General features: G+C 52.0%; 1 pseudogene; it reads left to right on the top strand.

The window, feature by feature from the left end:
* The first annotated feature begins 10,874 nt into the window (after positions 1-10,874).
* LOC128064810 (gamma-interferon-inducible-lysosomal thiol reductase-like) lies at positions 10,875-15,082 on the top strand (annotated as a pseudogene).
* Positions 15,083-20,894: the final 5,812 nt, after the last annotated feature.

Here is a 20,894-nt window from a genome sequence, read left to right as displayed (position 1 = left end):
GGGTGGGCTGGAGTTTCCCTGCCTCTGACCTTCGGGCGTGCAGAAGGGCAGTTCAGGACCAGGGCAGGGCAGAAAGGCCCCTTTCTCGGCTCAAATAAAACCCTGCGTGGACAGTGTGTTTATTGGAGGTCTCTAACATTTGAAGAGGGGCGCGTGGGTTTCTTCTGATTTCTCACTGTCTAGGGAGAATGGGGAGAAGGTAATGGCAACCCACTCTGGTATTCTTGCCTAGAGAATCCCATGGACACTTCCACGGGCTGGTGGGCTGCTGTCTATGGGGTCGCACAGAGTCGGACACGGCTGAAGCGACTTAGCATGCAGGCATACATTGGAGAAGGAAATGGCAACCCGCTCCACTATTCTTGCCTGGGGAATCCCAGGGACAGAGGAGCCTGGTGGTCTGCCATCTATGAGGTCGCACAGAGTCCGACACGACTGAAGCGGCTCAGCAGCAGCAGCAGCAGCTGCAGGGAGAGTGGTGAAGAGGCTGCGGAGTGGGCTGCTGGCGCCAGGGGGCAGCACCGAGCTGGCGCCGCGGCCGCGCCAGCGGGAAGACCCGGTTCCCGAGGAGGGTCGCGGTCACGGCCGCGCAGAGCGGCTTAGTGGCGGCCGCCTTCTCGCCGCAGGGCGGCTGCAGCGCCCCGGTGGGGTGGAGTGATCCTCCAGGGCCCCGAGACGCCCCGGGGCCCCGAGCGCAGCCTGGGGAGCCGTTCCCCCGTCACCGCCGCCCCCCACCTCACTGTCCCCCCTCCCGGGGTCGCCCTCGCCGCCGTGCGCTGGGTCCCAGCTGCGAGCCTCCTGCGTTCTGCTGCGGGAACCCGCGCGGTCGGGCCTCAGACAAAGGCCAGGGCGCTCTCTATCCCAATTAAGCCACCCGCCTCCCCGCCTTCATTGTTCCCGGGTCGCCAATTAGCCCAGGCGCCCCGCGTCCCGCCGCTCCGGTGCCCCCAAGGCCTCTTTAACCCTTCAGGGCCTGGCACCGGGGCGGGGGGTGCCCTAGACGGCAGGATCCCCAGCGGACCAGCGAATCTGGGCGTGATGGGCGCTGCTGACCTGATGCGTCGCCGCGGGGCGCTGAGCGCTGGCACCGAGGGGGTGTGGGAGGGAGTTGTGCTTGTCGGTGTTGGGGTTAGGAGTGTGATTCACAGGGGAGCTTGGAGGCTGGGGGAGGAGGGGGCTTGCCATGAGACCCCTAGCGGCTAGGCAGCAATGATTGCGTGACCTGTGCTGTGCTTAGTTGCTCAGTCGTGTCCGACTCTTCGTGAACCCCGTGAACTGTAGCTCGCCAGGCTCCGCTGTCCATAGGGCAAGAATACTGGAGTGGGTTGCCATGCCCTCCTCCAGGGGATCTTCCCCACCCACGGATCGAACCCGGGGTCTCGCACATCGCTGGCGGATTTTTTTGCCATCCTAGCCACCCTGGGAAGCCAAAGGGACTTCGCTTTCTCTTCTGTCAATCCAAGTCTCCCCAGCCCTCAAGTCATTCTCCTATCTTCGGAGGAAATCTTGAGCACCAGTGGCCCGGCCCTCCCCCAATCCCACCCCAAGGACGCAGAACTGGGACCGGCCTCCCCAGGGTACCCCATGCAGGGCAACCCCTTGAGCCAGAGGGGTGCGTTCAGTTTGACGCGCCCCCAGGACACCCCACAGGTGAAAGCCCCAGCTCGAGGCCCCTACCCGCCCTCCTCCCCAAGTCCCAGTAAAAGGGACGGTTCAGGGGACAGTCTCGGTGAAACCGAGGTTTAAACTCTGGGCCTGCCTTTCTTCCCGGCTTTCGGAAGCACCCCCAATCCAATCCCACTCTGTCCTCTCCTTTCCCTGGACGCCAAAGTCCGTAGCACCAGCCGGGCATTTACACGGTCCGGCGAGGGGCCGAGGGCCTGGGCAGCAGAGGGGAGACCTGTGCGCTCCCGGGGGTCAGGGGCCAAGGGGACGGAGCCTGAGCTCCGGTCCTATCTAGGCACTGCCTTGCGCGCGTCCTTGGCAGTGCAACCTGTTCACGCTCGCTGAATACATCCCAGTCTCAGTCCAGAACGCGCCGGGGACTTTGGTTTGCACCTAGAGCTCCTTCTGTGTTCTCTGGAGGCGCGGACCCTCTCCCCCTACCGCTCACTTCTTCCTTGAAGCACCTGGTTCCCGGAGCCGACGGCAGCCCCTCTGCCCAGCGCCCCTCTCCCGCAGCACCGGGCGGAGAACCGACTGGGAGCCGGCCCTGTCCGCAGGCCGTGGCAACCCCCTACATGTCCACCAGATGGCGCTCCAGGCCAGGGGCCGAGCGGCAGCCGGGCAGCCCGCCCCCGGGCTGGAGCCTACCTTGGACCCAGAGCCGCGGCAGGATCCTCTCCGAGACTGGGCCACAGGCCCAGGGGGTGGACGCAGGCCGCTGAGAGATCGAGGCGCTCCGCGCACCCGAAGGAAACTCCAGACAGAGGATGCAGACACAAGGATGGGATTGCCCGAGGCTCGGGATGGGGTGGGGGGTTCTTCCCTTTTCCTGGGACCGCCCTGCCGGGCCAGTTTCCTGGCCTGCGAAGCCCCACCTGCAAACACCACCCAAGCCCGCCCCGGCCCGGCCCGGCCGCCCTCTGCGTGCGCCGCGGGCTGGAGCCTTCGCGTTCCCCGCCGGAGCCGGAGGCCGCCGGACGACCGCCTTCCCGGCGTCTCAAAAGCGGAGCTATGGGCTTGGTCTCGTCGCGCGCTGGACGAACTGCTTTGCCGGGTGGGGGCCCTCGAAGGTGTGGGGTGAAGGGACGGGCCGGACCCAGGGTGCCTCCTGCCCGGAGGTCCCCCGAGGCGCTTTCCCCCAGCTCACCTCCCCCACTCCGTCTCCCAGATCGAGGGCGGCGGCGGGCAGGATGCACCCTCCGCCACCACCACCCCCTCGCCCGGGAGAACTTTGCAAAGCTTCACCCCCAGGGTCCTGCCCGCGTAGGCCCGGGTGCCAGACGCCTGGGGAGGCTTCAGGTCTGCTTTGTTTCAGTGGTGGGGACTGAGGAGGCCCCAGGAGTCAGCCCGACAGGGTTGGGTTTACAAGCCACCGAGGTTCTGGGTCAGGCTTGAATGGGGAGGAGGGAGTGTGAGGTCCAAGTTGATTTCGGTGGCGGGGTTGAAAGGTTGCTTCCAGCTGATCCTTAAGGTCCCCGGAGGAGCTCTGGTCATCTCACTCCCAGAGATGACCTCCCTTCTTATTAACTAAGGGTCCACAGCTAGAAAGCCAGGACACACTTCACCAGCTTGTTGTGTGACCCCAGCCGGTGTCTTTCCTGTACTCGGCCTCCAGCTCTTTCCCCTTCAACACAGCGTAACCCAGGAGAGGATCAAACCCTGGAAGTTTAGTAGTCCTCTCCATGTCCATCTACCGCTGAAGCTGGGAGGATAGGTATAAAGTCAAGCTCTGACTCGCTGTACCTGAATGTCCTCCAATGTGTAATGACCTTCGACAATGTGACTTCCTCCTCTGGGCCCCAAATCCTCCTCCCGAAAATAAGTGCTTTGGAGTAAAATCAAATTGGTCTGTGAGCGGCCAGGTGATCTTGATCTGCCATTGCCAAGACTCCAAACCCCAGTCTTGGTCTATAGATAAAAGGCTGGGACTCCACTTCCATTTAAGTTTGAGGAACCTAAGCCTGGAACATGGGCCGGGTCATCCACACAGGCTGTTGATGAGATTCCTGGGGGTGGGGGCAGGGCTGGTGGCCAGAATGAATTCACAATTAGGAAATCACATTCCAGGTCCTGAACACTTCCGGAACCGGCTGGCTCCAGCTGCCTCCAGCATCCTTGTGGGATGTGGTTCCTCCCCCATCCAAGCCAGAGGGCACCTTGGTACACGCTGCAGCAGAGGCGTATCTTGATGGAGGGTGGTTTGGGCACCCAGCACGGCAGTTTATTCGCTGACTGTGACTTCTTCAAAAGAGACAAGGGGATACTCATTCAGGTACATACTCATGAGGACATTCAGATACTCTTGTTTAAGGGTGCCTCCCAGACCTGGGAAACCCAACGGGCTAATTCCTTAACTGGAGTAAGGCTTGGGGTCGGGGGTCGGGGGTCGGGGGTCGGGGGTCGGGGGTCGGGGGTGGGGGGCAGTCGAAGCACCTTTGTGTATGGGCTTTCACTGAAAGTCAAGTGTTAGTCACTCAGTCCTGTCTGACTCTTTGCAACCCCATGGACTGTAGCCGACTAGGACAGAATTCCTCTGTCCATGGAGTTCTCCAGGCAAGAATATTGGAGTGGGCTGCCATTCCTTTCTCCAGGGGATCTTCCAGAGCCAGGAATCAAACCCAGGTCTCCTGCACTGCAAATGGATTCTTTGCCATCTGAGGCACGAGGGAAGCCCCCTTTTCTTTTTACTATTTCTTTTTCATTGGCAGGGTGTTCATGATGAATCCCCATTTCACAGCCGATGACAGTGAGGTTCAGGGAGGTGAAGTGACGTGCCCCCAAGCCATCCAGTAAATAAAGGAAGAGTTCTTTCACAATCCCACGGGCCTGCTCCTTGGAAATGTTAGCTGATGAAGTGATGATGGGTGAGAGTCAGCCTTGCAGCTGGGAAAGGGCAAAGGGGCCGGGTGCCCTCTTTGGCCACCAGGCCACGTGTCCATGGGAGAAGCAGCCTGGCTCGGAGCCCAAGACCAGGACATCAGGGGAAGTGTGGCCACCCTGCTTCATGTCAGCCCAGCAAAGGCCCCCCCACCCCAACCCAAGGGGCAGTGACTTCCTCTGGGTAAAACCGTAGCAGAGGTGACGTCACCCAGCAAGTGCTAAGCTCAGGCACATTTGCTCTCTTCATTTCCATCCCCTAGAGAACAAGGTATCCTCTGGCCCCTCCACACCTTCTCCTCAGCCCGAGGGGAGGAGCTGTGGAAAACCCACCGTGTGCCCATGCTGGGCATGCTTTTTCTTACTTCATTCTCAGCTGGGCGGTGGATATGCTCATCGCATTTTACAGAGGAGAAAACCAAGGCTTAGACCTGCCCAAGGTTACAGAGCTGCTAAGAAGCAAGTCTTGGGTCATGGCTTGGTCTGGCCAACCCCAAGCCTGGGCTCCTTCCTGGAGCCCTGAGAGTTGCTGCCCATCCCACTGGGTACTCAGTCCAGGCCACCCCCCTTCTAATTTAGCCTTGTCCCACTTTGGCACAGTGATAAAGCATCCTCCAGCCACTGCAGGAGATGCAGGAGATATGGGTTTGATCCCTGGGTCGGGAAGATCCCCTGGAGAATGAAATGGCAACCCACTCCAGTATTCTTGCCTGGAGAATTTCCATGGACAGAGGAAACGGATAGGCTGCAGTCCGTGGGGCCACATGTAGTCGGAGACAACTGAGCATGCACACTCTGTGATACTCACTTTGGGTCTTATTTCCTCCTTGGAGGGGCTGTCCACCCTCCCAGCTTTGGCTTCCCACAACTCTGATGTGATTGTGTCTCCTACAGTTCTGACTTTCGTACTGATAGGTCAACTTCTAAGAAACTCTTTAAATTGTAGCAAGTCACCCAGTTGGTCACCCTGCCACTCACACACCAACACACACATGCATGCACATACATGGAGACCCAGATGTAACATGCTAACCCCCCCCCCACGGACGCACAAATGTGTACATATATGGACAGTCCTACATACACAGGCATGCATTTAACAACCACATACAAACCCATATAGACCTGCACACACAGAGAGATGCACAGAGACATACAGAGAAACACACTTAGACACACAAATGCCCACAGACACACACAGACACACTTACAGACATATACCTGTACCTACCACACAGACATTTGTGCATGCAAACACATAGAGACAAGCCTACACCCTCTTGGTGGGGGTGATTTTCCATGGAGAAGGCAGCTCCAGCCTCTCTGAAGTTCTGAGGTTCTCCCCCTGCCCCACTTTGCTAGGTCCAACCCCTTTCCCACACTGCCTTTTGGCCTTGCCACATTTCCTCTGGGAAGGGACACATTTGTTTAGGGTCTCTGTTTCCTAGGAGCTTCTCTTGTGGCTCAGATGGTAAAGAATGCAGGAGACCCAGGTTCCATCCCTGGGTCTGGAAGATCCCCTGGAGAAGGGAATGGCAACCTACTCTAGTATTCTCGCCTGGAGAATTTTCATGAACAGAGGAGCCTGGTGAACTGCGGTCGGTGGGGCCGCAAAGAGTCGGACATGACTGAGTGGCTAACACACTTCCTATGAGGTCATTGGCTCCTGCAAGGCAGTGCTGGTGTCTGCTTTGCTTATTTCTGGGTCTCCAGACCTAAAACTGCTTAACACGTGGAAGCGGTGCAAGAAACATTTGCTGAATGAGTGACCAAATAAGTGAATGAATGACATGCCCCCTCCAGAAGCCCTTACCTGATCCTTTCAGGCTGTGTGTGCCCGGCCCTGGACCAGTAGCTGCAGTTCACTTGGAGTCGACTAAAGACAGTTCCTCCTCTCTCTTCTGAGGAACTGAGGCCTGGGGGAGGGCAGGTATCTTGCCTGAGGACTTGTCTCTTCAGGAGAAGCCTCCAGGCTGCTGTATGGTCTGAACGTTTGTGTCCCCTTAAAATCCATGTTGAAACTTAACTCCCAAAGTGATGGTATTAGGAGGTGGAAACTCTGGGAGCTGCTTAGGTTGTAAGGATCGGGTTCTCTTGAATGGGATCAGTGCTGTCATAAAAGATACCCCATAAATTGTATCTCAATAAAGTTTAAAAAAAAAAAAAAGAAAAGAAAGAGACTCTCTCCTCCACATCTGCGACCCGGAAGAAGGTCCTCATCGGAGCATGCTGGCACCTGGATTTCATAATTCCAGGCTCCAGGACTGGGAGAAAGAAATGTCTGTTGTTTACAAGGAACCCAGCCTGGAATTTTGTTACAGTAGCCTGAATGGACTACGTTCGGCCCTCCCAGCCCTCGCACCCTGCTCTCCAGCCACCCTGGGTGACTCTCTTCCCCAAGGGCTCTGGGGCTCTCTGGCCTCTGGGTCTTTGCTGCCTCTGAACCCCTGCCTTGAGCCAAAAACGTCCCTCATCCCCCGACTCCAGGGCAATGCCCTCTGCCCAGGACCAGTGGGACTCTCCCAGCATGTCTACCCACTGATCTTTCTTGCCTGCAGGACCTTCTTGAAATACAGACCAGATAAGGTCACTTGACGCCCTCCAAAGTCTTCCTGCGCTCTTGGGGTCAAGCCTGGGAGAGGGGCTTTTATGAGTCCTGCCTACAACCCCCCCCACCCCAGTCCACCTCTCCCCAGCCCCACCCCGCACACCTCCACCCCACTGTCCGCCTACCCAGGTCTGGGGTAACCCTTCTGGCCTTGCCTCAGAGACTTCTCACACTCATGCCCTGCCCTCTGCCTGGAATCACTTTCTTCTCCAAGAACCTTCCCTTTGGCCTTCTCCCTTCTGAGTGGGTGTCGCTCACATCATTTTATAGTTGGACCTGAGTTTGAGCAAGCTCCACGAGTCAGTGATGGACAGGGAGGCCTGGCATGCTGCGGTCCACGGGGTCGCAGAGAGTCAGACATGACTGAGTGGCTGAACTGAACTGATTCAATGAACCTGTGATGTGGGCAAATTAGTTTACTCCTCCCCATCGATTCTTCAAACTGGAGATTATAGTATTTAGCTCTTGGGGTTGATTGAGGCTGAAATGAGGGGCTGTTTAGAGCAGCACCTGGTGCAGTGAACGCTGATTCCCTGCCCCTCCTGGGGAGGACTTGGCCCTTTGGAGGAGCTTAAGGATGGGACCTGGGGGCCATCTGGGGGCAGGGCAAATTCTCCCCCGGCCTGGGCAGCAGCCAGGGCTGAGCCCACCAGAGCTGGGTGACCCCTTCTACCCTGGAGACCACCTCGGGCCACTGAGACCCTACCGTCTGGGGTGACAGACCACCAAGTCCCTGAGCCAGGGGCACCTGTCCTAGACTTGGATGTCAGGCTAGGGGGTGGGGGTAGGGGGCTGGGTGTTGGAGGGTCTGTGGCTGAGCACAGAGCCCCGACATTTGACCAGGCTGCTACAGAGAAATCCGGAGGGCAGTGAAGCCCACTGGGGCCAGCTGGTGGGGCCTCCTCTGCCTCCTAAGAGGCCCTTTCTTCTGGGCCTCCCTCACCCCAGGCCCAGACAGGCGGTGTTTGTTGCTAGAGAGTGGGTCGCTGCTGACCTGCCTGTACCTGTCTCACTGAGCTGCGTGGTCGGTGCGGCAGTACCCTCCTCTCACCACTAGGTGGAGGTCTAGAGTCATCCCGGCGTGGAGTCGGACCTGGAACCTCGTCCCTTCAGCTCCAGGCCGATTTCAGGACAGGGGTTTCCTGCCGACCTCTAGGGTGGGGGGTCCGGGCCTGCCCTCTGTGCCGCCGTCCTGATTTCTGGCTAGTCCTGCGGCCAGACGATGGCACTGAGGAACGTGAATACGAGCAAGGACCTTGTGCAGCCACAGAGACCTGAGCTGAATTCCCAGCCGCACCTCTAGCTCTGTGGCTTTAACCCTTTGAGCCTCAAGTGTCGGGGTCTCTGACATAAACTCGTCTGCGGATCCTGCAAAGGACGGGAGGAAACGGGGCCACCCTGACGGCGTGCACGGTGACCTCGGGGCTTGCTAAGTTGCTTCAGTTGTGTCTGAGTCTCTGTGGCCTCATGTCCTTGCACTTCAACCTCCAAACACCCAGGGTTGTCCAGCCCGCACCCCCTCCCCATCTTTCTGGACAGTGCCTTGTTTTCCAAGCCCTTCCCGCTTTTCCAGATCACTGGTGGAAACTTATTTTTCCCAGGGCTCCCCTGCTGGCAGCTCCCATCAGCAGCCGGGGAGCAGACCCTGACCTGGGCCCCAGGGCGTCGGTTCAGATGTTCAGAATTTCCTGGCCCCCCTCACACAAAGGCATGGTCTCCTCTCACTCCATCAAGCCCCGGGCCAGGGCCAAGGGCTCATTTCCCTTTTCCCCCCAATGATGGGCAGGAAAACTGCGGTTCAGAGGGCCCAGCGCAGGTTCCACAAGGGGGAAGAAGCGAAGGACTGGTCCAGTGCAGCAGATCGTGGAGCTTGGGAGGGCTCCTTTCACATCAGGGGCCTTTTCCTGGAATCAGGTGGCCCTTCCTCCCCAGAGCTCCTCCGTTTGTCCCCTGGAGTGGGAGGGACTGAGTGAGAATCCTCAGCTGTGGAGAAATCTGAACTAACCAGGCCCACAGACAGCTGTGGTCGCTGGTTCTCACCATTTGAGGATCCAGAGGTCTCTTCCCCACAGGGGAAAAGACGGGGGCCACAACGGGGTTAATTAGTCTCGCTTTTATGTCACTTCAAGTACACACTGAGTGCTTTTTAAAAATAATTTTATTTATTTATTTTTGACCGTGCTGGATCGCCATTGCTGCGGGGGCTCTTCTCTGGCTGCACTGAGTAGGAGCTACTCTCTGGTTGCGGGGTGCGGGCTTCTCACTGCAGCGGCTTCTCTGGTTGCGGAGCGCGGGTTCTAGGGTGCGTGGGCTCAGTCATGGGCTCTAGAGCACAGGCTCAGTAGTTGCGGCCCAAGGGCTCAGCTGCTCCTTGGAATGTGGGATCTTCCTGGACCCTGGAACGAACCTGCGTCTCCTGCATTGGCAGGCGCGTTCTTTACCACTGAGCCAGCCCCCTGAGCCCCTGCGCAACTTCTACACTGCTGTGTTCCAGACGTCATTCTCCCTCTCTCAGGGGCACTGGTCTCCTTATTTCTTAATGTCTTTTAAAAATTTTGAGATTAAAATGTGCATGCCATAAAATTTATCCTTTTAAAGTATATGATTCAGTGGTTTTAGTACATTCACAAGGTTGTGCCATCATCACCACTATCCAAATCCAGAACATTTTCTTCAACCCCAGAAGAAATCCTGACCCATTAGCCGTCATTACCCCTGACCCCAGCCCTTGGCACCCACTGAGCTCCTTTGTGTCCCTATGGATTTGCTTAGTCTGGACATTTTATATAAACGTAATCATGCAACATTTGTTTTTCAGTGACTTAGTTTCTTTTACTTATAATATTTTCAAGGCTTATCCATGTTGTCCTTTGCAGGGATCAGCACTTTTATTCCTTTTTAAGTCTGAATAATATTCCATTGCATGGATATACCACATTTTCGTTATCCATTCGTCCATTGATGGACATTTGGGTTGCTTCCACTTGTTGGCTATTATGAATAATACTGCTGTGGACATCATGTACACGTCTTTGGGTAGACACATGTTCTCATTTCTCTTGGGTCTATGGCGAGGAGTGGACTTGACTGGTTCAACGGATAACTTTAACTTTTGGAGGAACTGCTAAAATGTTTTCCAACATGGCTGCACCATTTTCCATTCCCACCAGCGATTCTTTGCCATTTCTTGAACACGCCAGGCACATTCCGCTTCTCTTCCCAATGTCTCTCTTGAGACTGTCCTTGGTCGACCTTTGTAAAAATAGTCACCCACCTTCATCCTCCCCACTCTCTCTCTCCCTTCCTCTGTTCATTGTCATTTTTAACATCATACATGCTATGGATTTTTAAACTTGTTTTATTGACTGTCTCCCCTCACTAGAACGTAAGCTTCACTTTGCTCATGGTTGTCATCATGTTCCTAGCACAACGCCGGGCACGCAGCATCTGCTCAGTGTTTGTCGAGTGACACCCAGATAAAGAGATGGAGGGCGCTCTGCTGGGCACCCAGGGCAGAACGTGGTGGGGGCTGGGGGGTGGGGGCACCCTGAGTATTACCAAGGCCCCGCGCACTTCTCCACCTGTCAAACCTGCCTTGGGGGCTCAGCCCAGAGTACTCAAGCTCTCACCCTCACCCTCCAGTGGCGCAGGGGAACACAGCCCACCCTCCAAACCGGCAGGAGGCCATGCAGTCATTGAGACTGGCCCACCTACCGGATAGCACATGGCTTATGGGCACAGTTTACTCAGAGGATTTGAGAGGTGGCGGTTGGAGAGGGCATTTGACCGTGACATCAGTACCCTCCATCGGCCTTATCTGTCCCCCTCCGGGGAGACACCAGATGTGAGAGCTCCTTGACAGGCAAGGAAGCCAGCCTTTCCCACGCGGGAGCCAGGCATGGACGGTCCCAGCCGCAGAGCCAACCCACTGGTTCTTTTACGGCCTCACCTCAGCCGGCCTCTGGGCGTGTCAGTCAGGAATCCTTTGCTGGCAAGGGACGGAAATCCAGCTGAAGCTGAAGAAAAAGAGCAGTTTGTTGGCTCATGTGGTACCTGGAGAACAGGCGAGGGGGCAGCCCACTTTCAGAACACGGGTGGCCGGGCGCATGGCCGTCCCCGGCTCTCACGCTCTTGGCCTCCTCTGTCATTTCTTCTCTTTGGGTTGGGTTGGTGTCATTTTCTCCCACCGCAGATGGGCCTCTTTGTGGGACAGGGAGCTTGGCTGTGGGTGACTGTGGTTATAGAAATCCAGTTTTGTGGCCCAAGAGGAGAGGAAATTGCCCCTTGTGCCCCTCAGAACAAGCCAAGGAAATGCTGATTGGCACCGTGGGAATCACATACTCACTTGTCTCAAACACACCATTCCCATCCGCCACTGTTACCCATTATGGTTACAGCTTGCTGGGCTCTCCCAAAATGCCTGCCTAAGTGCCCGGTACTTGGCAATATTTCTCTGAATCCACACAACTGCTCTGCAGAAAGTTCTTTGGATTCCTGCTGACAGAAGCCCAACTCAAATTAGCTCAAGCCAAACCTGGAATTTATTACTTACATAATTGGTAAAAGCAGGCATGGACTTCAGGCATAGCTGGATCCAGGGAGTCAGAGTAGTCCAGGACATCTCTCATTAGCTCTGGGTCTTAAGCTGACTCTCTTCTGTACTGGCTCCACTCTCAGGCACATTCTCCCCACAAAACAGGAGAGACGCCCAAAGCACTTGAGGCTCAGGTGGCTTTTACATCACTCCATCCCAGGGGAAGAGAGAGGCCTGGCTCTCTGTGTGTCGAGCAGATCACTTGCGGAGACTCTGACCGGTTCCTTTGAGGGTTCCATATCTACTTAGTGGGCAAGGGGAAGGCAACCATAATTGGCCAGATCTGCAAGCAAGAGGATGAGGCTGTGGGAGTTGGTGCCCCAGAACTGTCTGGGGGCAGACAGTATGCGTACGGTCAGTTATAGTCAGTATTAATTCTCCCATTGTACAGATTAGGAAACTGGGTCTTGGAGAGATAAAGTAACTTGCCAGCACCGTATAACTAGAGCCCCAGCTGGGACCTATGTCTGTCTGCCCTTCCCAGAACGTCACTTTGCCTTCCCTTTTAAAAAATATTTCTTTATTTATTTAGCTGCATCAAGTCTTAGGTACAGCACACAGGATCTTAGTTGCAGCGTGTGGGATCTTTAGTGGCACCACATGTGGGATTTAGTTGTTTCCTGACCAGGGCTGGAACACAGGCCCCGGCAGTGGGAGTGCAGAGTCTTAGCCATGGGACCACCAGGGACATTCTTCACTGTGTCTCCTTCATTTATTTATTTTTCTTCTTTTTTCTTTTTGTTTGTTACTCTGCCTCCTTCTCGAGGGACATTGAAACATCACTTGAAGTAGATTCCTCTTGGCAGCCATGTCATTCCCAGCATTTCTTGCAACACCTGTCACAGAGAAGAGGCTCTGGGAGGAGAAGGAGGCCACACTCTCAGACAGGATCTTTTATAAACCCTGCTCCATGACTGAAACGGTCTCTGGGGTCGTTGACTCCTGTTGCCATACTGAATCAGTCATCCATCACCTGGGCCCTGTTTGGACACTGTCCATGATGCAGAGCTCACCACCTCCCAAGGTAGCAGCTTGTTACAGATTTGAACAGATCTAACAGTTAAAAACTTCACCAATGGTTAGAAACAGGATAGCCTTGACTAGCTCCAGATTGTTTGTTCGTCTTCATTCATCTGTAGGGGAAGCTTTTGTTTTATAGGTAGAAGAAGAGAGAGAAAGTTTGGGTAGGATGGGCCATCCAAATATTTGAAAGTTACCACACAACCCCTTCCCAGGTGGTGCTAGTGATAAAGAATCTGCCTGTCTATGCAGGAGATAGATGTAAGAGACGCAGGTTTGATCCCTGGGTCAGGAAGATCCCCTGGAGTAGGAAATGGCAACCCACTCCAGTATTCTTGCCTAGGAAATCCCAGGGTCAGAGGAGCCTGGTGGGCTACAGTCCATACAGTCACAAAGAGTCGCACATGACTGAGTGACTGAACACACACACACACACACACAACCCCTTCCTCTAACTCTACCTGGTCATCTCCCAAGTTTCCTCAACTGAGAACTGTTCACAGTATATATTATCCTGTCCCTAGAGACAGTATCTGTGGTCTCAAGAGTCCTCTAGAAAAATATGGGCCTGAGTGGGTGGAACACAGGCCTCAGGGCCCTCTCTCCTCTTGTACTGGTTTAAACAGAGTCCAGAGTTACTTGGGGCTTCCCTGCTGACTCCGTGGTAAAGAATCTGCCTGCAATGGAGGAGACACAGTTTCGATCCCTGAGTAGGGTAGATCCCCTGGAGAAGGAAATGGCAACTCACTCCAGTATCCTTGCCTGGAAAATCCCATGGACAGAGGAACCTCATGGGCTAGAGTCCATGGGATCACAAAGAGTCAGACACAACTGAGTGACGGAACAACAACAAAAATGTCACTCATTCTTTGGCTGCCACGGAGCAATATTAGCTCAAGCTGCTTCTATGCCAGATCCCTTCTCCACTCTCCACTATGGACAGGTGACACTGATTTTTTTTAAAATATCAAAAGTGATGGGTCAACAGTAGTTTTTTCAGAAATGGAGAAATCCATCCTAAAATTCATGTAGAATGTCAAGCAACCCTAAATAGTCCCCTCCCCAAAAAAATTTTTTTAAAGAAGAACAAAGGTTCAGGTTTCTCAATTTCGAATTATAATACAAACCTACAGTAATCAAAACAGTGTGGTATTGACATATAGACATATAGACTAAAGAAATAGATTGAGAGCCAAGAAACAGACCCTCAAATTTATGGTCAATTGATTTTCCATGAAGGAGCTAAAGTCATTCAATGGGGAAAAGACAGTTTTTTCAAAAAATGGTGCTAGGAAAAGTGGATATTCACATACAAAGGATGGACTTAGACTCTTACTTTATATGATATACAAACTCAAAAAGGGATGAAAGACCTAAGTTTAAAAGCTAAAACTATATCCTAGAAGAAATTATACAGGAAAATATTCATGACTCTAGGCTTAGCAATGGTTTCTTAAATGTGATACCAAAAGCACAAGTGACAGGAAAAAAAAATAGATAAGCTTCACAAAATTAAGTATCTCTGTACCTCAAAAAACATTATCAAGAGAGTGAAAGAACAGTAAACAGAGTGGAAAAAATATTTTCCCACTGGGAAAACTCCCTGAGGGGGCAGCCCCCTGCAAGGCCAGTGAGCTGTGGCTGCAGGCGCCTCCAGAGTCTGACCCCCTGCTGCCCTGCGCATCAGTGTGAGCTCTACGGTGTGAGCTGCGCTCTGGCTGCTGGTACCTTTCCATAGCAACCGAGAGCTCCTCCCATAGCTACTGAGAGCTCCTCCCATAGCAACCGAGAGCTCTTCCCATAGCAACCGAGAGCTCCTCCCATAGCAACTGATGGTCCAGAAAACCCTCAGTGTTCTTTCGGTGCCCTACAGAAACGCTCAGGAACGAAACGTCAGCAGCGTGCAGGAGTTCACGTGTCACCATGGTGAGCAGGAGTGCGGCTTAGCAAGGTGGAGGCCTGCTGGTTAGACCAGCTGGAGAACTCAGTATTCCTGATCATTGTCTGCATGGAGGAAATGGATGACATGGAGAAAAATCTGAAGCCGTGCTGCCTGCAGATCTAAGCTCCCAAGGTGTCCCTGGACTCCATGATGGAGTGTGCGATGGGGGATGGTGGCAGGCAGCTATTATACACCAAAGCCCAGCTCACAGACGCTCTGCAGCCTCCCCACGAATATGTGCCCTAGGTTTCTGACAAGGGGAAATCCATGAAGGAGAAGGACCAGCTAGCTCTTCATCTGCCAGTTGTATGTGGATGAGATGTCGGATGTCTGCCAACTCATAGCCAGCTCTCCCAAGGATGCCTGCTTCAAGTGATGGCTGGTGCCCTGGGAGGGAGCTGATGCAAGAACAAGATCTCACGTGGCCCTAGTTTTCTGATCCTTGACTCAGCAGCCACTGCTTATCCAGGTAATTTCTACATATTCCATGAAACCCACATGCAAAACTCTGCCCTGCCTGAAATCAAGAATCTTGCCCGACTGTGAATGGTGCTACATTAAAAAGAGTTTAATAGACACTTCCAGCTGTTGTAATTTTTTAAAAATGACCAATTTATGTTATGTATATTTTTTTACTCCAGTAGAAAAAGGTGAGCCAGCATGTTGCAAATTCATAAAATACCTTTGATTTGAATCTTTTAAAGGTTCCTCCCCTTTTGAGTGGAATTAAGTGAAGCGCTGTTTGAATTTCAGCCCCCATTTAGTTTCTCAACTCAAAGAATTCACTTGGGTAGTCAACAGCCTACACAACCATACATGGCAATCGTGTGCTGGATTTCATATCTATGTCTCCTTCTGATTGGTCAAAATCATGTTTGGTCCTCATTCTGTTATCTGATGTATTTACCATGTCCTCCAGTTTGTGGCACCTACCAAGCTGATGCCATGTCATTTTCCATATCATTGAGTAAAAAGTCAAACTGGGTGGACTCCTGCGGCTCCTTGGTGGAGACTTCCTGCCAGATTTGTACTGACCTGTTAATCAGCACTCTTTGACTGTCCAACTGCTATTGGTCTTACTTGTGCCTCTGGATTGAAGACACACTGTCACGTTTTACCAGCCTCCTTTCTCACTGGTCTTTTCATTTGTCCTCAAAGATTTCAGGAGAACTAGATGAAAGTCTTTACTAAACTCTGGAGAGAGGCTATTTCATTCATCTGAAAGTCTGGACGTCCTATTACAAAAGAACTTCGGCTTGCCCGAATCTTTGAAGGGGGTAGGATACTGCAGGGCGTTGTTTCCAAACTTGCATCAGAATCACCTAGAGGGTGACGGCTGGGCTCTTCCCAAAGAATATCAGATTCTGGATAGAGCCTCAGCATTCTCATGTCTGGTAAATTCCCAGGTGATGCCAAGGCCACTGGTCCAGGGACCACATTTTGAGAACCACTGATGTATGGGGGGATAACGGCAAATGTTCTAGAGTCAGGTAGACCTTAACCTGTTTGAACCTCAATTTCTTTGAAATAGAGATAATAATCTTACCTAACAGGGTAACTGTGGGTTAAAAAGGTAATGTATAAGAACACCTTGCTGGAATGTCCCTGGTGGTCCAGTGGTTAAGAATCTGCCTTGCAATGCAGGGGATGTGGGTTCGATCCCTGGTCGGGGCACTAAGATCCCACATGCTGTGGAGCAACTAAGCCTGTGCTCTGCAGTCACTGAGCCCATGTACCACCACTGGAGAGCCGGTGCGCCACAAGGAAAGATCCTGCATGATGCAACAAAGACCCTACCTGTGGCAACTCAGACCTGACACAGTCATATAAATAAATAATGCCTAGCTGCCTAGCACCTAAGTGATAGTGACATTTATTTTAACATGCCTGGTAATGAATCTGTGCTGAGTGCTTTTCTAAACTGCTCAACCCCACACTGAAGCTAGAGATTGTCAGTTACTGGCCTCAGCTTTTTGTGGGTTGGTTTGGGCAATGGGTAGGTTTCAAAATTGATGACCTGAAGAAAGTAGATTGATTATCTAAGGAAGAACGGGGAGAAGAGAATAGAGAAAGGAGGACTGGCTAAACTAGGAGAGGGCCCCTCTGCCCCCTTTGCCTCTTACTTGTCATTGGTGGTACTGTCAAGATTTTGCTTTCCATACCCTGTTCCTAAATGCCAGGCCAAGAAAGTGGCTGCCTGGCCTACCCAGACTCCCAGGCAGTGCAAACCTCTTCCCCAGTTGGAAGAGATGCCCGAGGCAGTACTCAGCTGCTGACTAGCCTCACCCTGAGCACCCTCATTCTTAACCTCTCTGGGTCTCCTGTCCCACTCTTGAGTTGCATGTTTCAAAACCATCATGTTGCCTTAGCTTCTCTTCCCAGATTGTGTGTGGGTCTCTGCCTGGCCCTTCTGACTCAGTGGTGGCTCCCAGGCTCAAGGGTTTAAAGCACGCATGGGCAAAGCCAGCTGGCAGGAGATTCACTCATCACCTCTGTCCCCTTCCCAAGGGGAAGGCTCTCCCCCACCTCAACTCCCCCAAGCCCTGAAAGGAGAAAGATGTCCAACACCTCCAAGAACTTTAGGGGGACACCTGCTGCATCACCTGTAAAGTGCTGCAGTGGCTCTGGAGCTGGACAGACTATCTGTCTGCAGTGCAGCTGTGAGCATGCTAATCAAGTGCCTGGTACCACCCGTGGTTTCCTCCTCCATTGGGCTGCAGCCAGTGACCTCACGTGCCTCAGAACAGCCAGGGACATTAGATGCGAGAATTTGTGTCTAGTGTCCAGGACAGATCTTAGCATGTAGGAAACTCTTAATAATACTGACTTTAATGGGCTTCCCTTGTGGCTCAGATGGTAAAGAATCCACCTGCAATGCGGGAGGCCTGGGTTCAATCCCAGGGTTGGGAAGATCCCCTGGAGGAGGGAAAGGCTACCCACTCCAGTATCCTGGCCTGGAGAATTCCATGGACATGTAGTCCATGGGGTCACAAAAGGTCAGACACCACTGAGTGACTTTCACTTTCATTTTATTACTATTATTTTATTTAGCTTCTGGGCCAGAGTTTTTTAAACTCCTGGTAGTTCACCATTTGCAGTGGGTTAAACTGTGCCCTGAGAAAGAGATGACCAAATCTTATCCCCCAGTACCTGTGAAGGTGATCTTACTTGGATAGGGTCTCTGCAGATGCAATCAATTCAGGATTTCAAGTGACATCATCCTGGATTTAGGTCTTAAAGGAAAGAGGGGTGGGAGGGAAAGGGAGGGAGGAAATTGGAAGGATCTCCTTTAGAAGCTCCAGAGGGAGTGTGGCCCCACACAACCGTGATTCCAAACTCTGGTCTGTAGAACCATGAGAGAATCCATGTCTTTTGTTTGAGCCACCAAGTTTGTGCTACATGAATATACTTTTCTGTCTGATTGTCCAGAAACCTTACGCAGACTCACTGTCCCCAGAGGGGTCTGTCCACAGTTCTCTCTCCTCCCAGTGGAAACTCCCATCTCTTAGGGAAATTTACCTTGGTGTTAAGTGGGAAAAAAATACGATAATTTAATTTAAAAGTCTTTCCCTCAGAGCCATTAAAAAATGTTCCCTCGCACACCTGCATTCCAAATGAAGCCTTCTTGGTGGACTGTGGTCTGAAGACCTTTGAGGCCGTCTTGGCCTCCTTTGCTGGGCTGGCCCCCTTCCACAGAGGGCACTTCTGCCACGGTGCTGACCACACTGAAAGGTCATAAGAGCCCTCTTTGTCCTGGCTGTCTTAGCCTGTAGTCCAGGCTTGGCACATCACCATCCTCATAAATGTTTATTGACTTAACAGATGAGGGAAGGCTTTTTCTTGTCTCCCTACTCCTGGCTACCTCTGCCCCAGTCCTAGAAAATTCCATGAGAAATGAAAACGTATTTCCACACAAAGACTTGTACATGAACGTTTATGGACGTTTTATTTACAACAGCCAAATCTGGAAGCAATCTAAATGCCCATCACCAGGTGACTGAATAAACAAATTGTGCTTATATCCATACAATGGAACACTACTCACCAATAAATGTGATACATTTACCCACCAGTATGGATGAATCTAAAAGCATTAGATTTTAGAGAGAAGCCAGACACAAAAGACTACATACTGTGTGATTCTGTTTACATGTAATTACAGAGAATGCTGACAAAAGTCCATCTAGTCAACGCTATGGTTTTTCCAGTGGTCATGTACGGACGTGAGAGTTGGACTATAAAGAAAGCGGAGCACGGAAGAATGGATGCTTTTGAGCTGTGGTGTTGGAGAAGACTCTTGAGAGTCCCTTGGACAGCAAGGGGATCCAGCCAGTCCATCCTGGAGAAAATCAGTCCTGAATACTCATTGGAAGGACTGATGCTGAATTGGAAACACCAATCCTTTGGCCACCTCATGCGAAGAACTGACTCACTGGAAAAGATTCTGATGCTGGGAAAGATTGAAGGTAGGAGGAGAAGGGGACGACAGAGGATGAGATGGTTGGATGGCATCACCAACTCTATGGACACGAGTTTGAGCAAGCTCCAGGAGTTGGTGATGGACAGGGAGGCCTGGTGTGCTGCAGTCCATGGGGTTCCAAGGAATCAGACACAACTGACCGACTGAACTGAACTGATAGAGAATGCAAACTAATCTATAGTGATAGGGAGTTGCCAGGGAAAAGTTTCCTGGAGCTGACGCAAAAGGGGGACTATCTGCAAAGGGACAAGACAGGACTCTTGGGTATGATGGAATAGTCTTTCTCTTGTTTTTGTGGTTATATCAATGCTGAACTTGTCAGAACTTGTCACTTGTCAGAACTCATCCAATGGATACTTTAAATGGGTGCCATCTATTGTATGTAAAACTGTATCTCAATGAAGTTGATTAAAAAGAAAATTGATGAAGTTTGTATCTTGAATACTTCATCTTCTACTCCAATAAAAATAGGATATGGGACTTGCCTGGGAGGAGGTCTATTTGAGAAGTTAATTAGTCCACAAAAATGTATTGAACTTCCCTCAGTGTAGGCATCTGGTTGACCCTAGAGATGGATAAGTCCCATCCTCAGGAGCCCCAGGTGGTATCAGAACTTGCCAAATTCTCAAAGAGAGAGAGGAGCTAGATGAAAAGAACATGCCAGTGGCAAAGAATACAAATTTGCCTCCTCGGTGTTGCCCAGCTTGCCTTGTGCTTATTGTTGTTGTTCAGATGCTATGTCATGTCCCATTCTTTGCGATCCCATGGACTACAGCCCACCAGGCTCTTCTGTTCATGGGATTTCTCAGGCAAGAATCCTGGAGTGGGTTGCCATTTCCTCCTCTACTGGATCTTCCCCACACAGGGATCAAACATGAATGTCCTGCTTAGCAGGCAGATTCTTTACCACTGGGTCACCAGGGAAGCCCATGAGGTGCTTGTTACAGATACTAGAAACATCTGGGCTCAGTCCCTGACGTACTGAGTCAGAATCGCTGAAAGAGCCTGGGAATCTTTATTTTCAACAAGTGCCCAGGTAAATCTTCAGATCAGGTAAGTTTAGAAAAAGGTTTGACTTGATCTCCATTTCAGGCACAGGTGGGAATGCTGTATATGGCCAAAGAAAAGAACTTTGAACTGGAAGGGAGTACCAGGACTGGAAAAGGTCAGTTTTCATTCCAATCCCAAAGAAAGGCAATGCCAAAGAATGCTCAAACTACCGCACAATTGCACTCATCTCACACGCTAATAAAGTAATGCTCAAAATTCTCCAAGCCAGGCTTCAGCAATACATGAACCGTGAATTTCCAGATATTCACTTTGGATTTAGAAAAGGCAGAGGAACCAGAGATCAAATTGCCAATATCCGCTGGATCATTGAAAAAGCAAGAGAGTTCCAGAAAAACATCTATTTCTGCTTTATTGACTAAGCCAAAGCTTTGACTGTGTGGATCACAACAAACTGTGGAAAATTCTGAAAGAGATGGGAATACCAGACCACTTGACCTGCCTCCTGAGAAATCTTTATGCACATCAAGAAGCAACAGTTAGAACCAGACATGGGACAATGGACTGGTTCCAAATCAGGAAAGGAGTACATCAAGGCTGTATATTGTCACCCTGCTTATTTAACTTATATGCAGATTACATCATGTGAATCACCGGGCTGGATGAGTCACAAGCTGGAATCAAGACTGCTGGGAGAAAT

This window comes from Budorcas taxicolor, chromosome 19 (genome assembly GCF_023091745.1).
Source record: "Budorcas taxicolor isolate Tak-1 chromosome 19, Takin1.1, whole genome shotgun sequence".
Classification (NCBI taxonomy): Eukaryota; Metazoa; Chordata; class Mammalia; order Artiodactyla; family Bovidae; genus Budorcas; species Budorcas taxicolor.
This window is presented reverse-complemented; position numbering and strand designations above follow the sequence as displayed.